The sequence below is a fragment of the Dipodomys merriami genome, unplaced genomic scaffold (assembly GCF_024711535.1).
Source record: "Dipodomys merriami isolate MVZ:Mamm:240054 unplaced genomic scaffold, mDipMer1.0.p SCAF_1735, whole genome shotgun sequence".
NCBI lineage: Eukaryota > Metazoa > Chordata > Mammalia > Rodentia > Heteromyidae > Dipodomys > Dipodomys merriami.
In genome coordinates, this window is record NW_027203088.1 from 61,481 (window position 1) to 63,600 (window position 2,120).

Below are 2,120 nucleotides of genomic sequence, written 5' to 3' on the forward strand. Positions count from 1 at the left end.
ATCCAAAAATTCATATGGAACAATAAAAGACTCAGAATAGCCAAAACGCTCCTCAACGGAAAGAACACTGCTGGAGGAATATCAATACCAAATTTCCAACTCTACTATAAAGCCATAGTAATCAAAACAGCTTGGTAGTGGCATAAGAACAGACCTCAAGACCAATGGAATAGAATTGAAAACCCAGAAATGAACCTACAGACCTATAGAGATCTAATCTTTGATAAAGGTGTTAAAATAATAGAATGGAAGAAAGACAGCCTCTTCAGTAAATGTTGCTGGCAAAATTGGTTAACTACTTCTAGAAAACTAAAGCTAGATCCTTATATATCACCTTGCACCACAATCAACTCCAAATTGATCAAAGACCTCAGAGTCATGAAGACATACTGAAAACATTACAGGATGGAATAGGAGAAACCCTAGGTATTCTTGGCCCAGGATGAAATTTTGTGAATAGAGACCCGGAAACACAACAAATCACAGAAAGTTTGGGCTAATGGGATTGCATAACTTGCAGAGTTTCTGCATGGCAAAGGACATAGCTAGCAAGTTCAATAGAAAGCCCACGGATTGGGAGAGGATCTTCACTAGCCATAAAATGGACAAGGGTGTCATATCTAAAATATACTTGGAACTCAAAAAAATTAATCCCCCCAACAACAAATCCTCAAAGAAAAAAATTGTCCATTAAATAATTGGGCTTAGACTTAAAGAGAAACTTCTCTGAAGAAGAAAGAAGGATGGCTAATAGACTCATGAAGAAATGCTCAACCTCCCTAGCCATAAAAGAAATGCAAATCAAAACAACATTGAGATACCACCTCACCCCAGTTAGAATGCCAAAAATCAAGAACTCTAATAACAATTGATGCTGGAGGGGATGTGGACAGAAGGGAACGTTACTTCATTGTTGGTGGGAGTGTAAACATGTTCAACCACTTTGGAAAGTAGTATGGATGTTCCTCAAAAGACTCCACATAAGAGTTCCTCTGTGACCCAGCAGTCCCACTTTTGGGCATTTACCCAAATGTTTACAAACAAGACCACACTAAAGCTACCAGCACAAGTATGTTTATTGCAGCATTATTTACCATAGCTAAGATCTGGAACCAACCCAGATGCCCCTCAGTAGGTGAATGGATCAAGAAAATGTGGTATATATACACAATGGAATTCTATGCCTCCATCAGAAAGAATGGCATTGCCACATTAGTTAGGAAATGGAAAGACTTGGAAAAAATTATATTAAGTGAAGTAAGCCAAGTGCGAAGAAATATAGGTACCATGATTTCCCTTATTTGCAATATCTAGTATATGTAAGAGTCAAGCGGAAAAGATCAGATAAGGTGATGCTAGGAAAATCAACCTTAAGATATGTATTTTAAATGTTTTTTTTCTTTCATGCATTTCTTTCTAAGACAATGATAAAATTATTTCTTTGTTGCTTTTTAAGTCCCTCCCCCACAGTATATCCCCTGCTTTCACTGTAATTGATGTCGGTATAATTTGTGGAGGCGAAGGGGAAAAACACGTCGTTTAATTAAGAATACAGGTGGACCTGTTGCAACAATGAGAAGTACAAGCTCTCATGTCAAAAACGAACTTTACAAGTTGGGTGGGGGGGAGGATTGGGTGAAGGGGAAGGGAGGATGGGAAGGGATGTGAAGGGTAAACAAAGGAGGAGGCTACAATGCTTGATAAGGAAAGTACACACTATCTTGCCCATGTAATTGTAACCCCTCTGTACCGCATTTTCACAATAAAAAAAGAAAATAAAAGAAAAATGAGTATACATTAGAGAGACTGCAAAAATAACACTAGCGTTTTTACTGTCTCTACCTATTAATGTAATTTTATTTATTGGTATTGAAACTCTCCTCTTGTTATTATTGTATATAATCCAATTCAGTTTATAACTGTATTCAGTGTGGGAACTCTAGCTTCAAAGAATTGTAAAGATTTTTTTTTCCTTTTCGATAACCTTATCATTGTCAGGCTACACTGTGGTCATCATTATCATCTTTATCAAAATTATTATTAGCGTCATAAGTGCTAAATAGTGAAAGTCTTATATGTCCCTATGATTTTTCTATTATTTTCTTTTGATTAGTATTTTT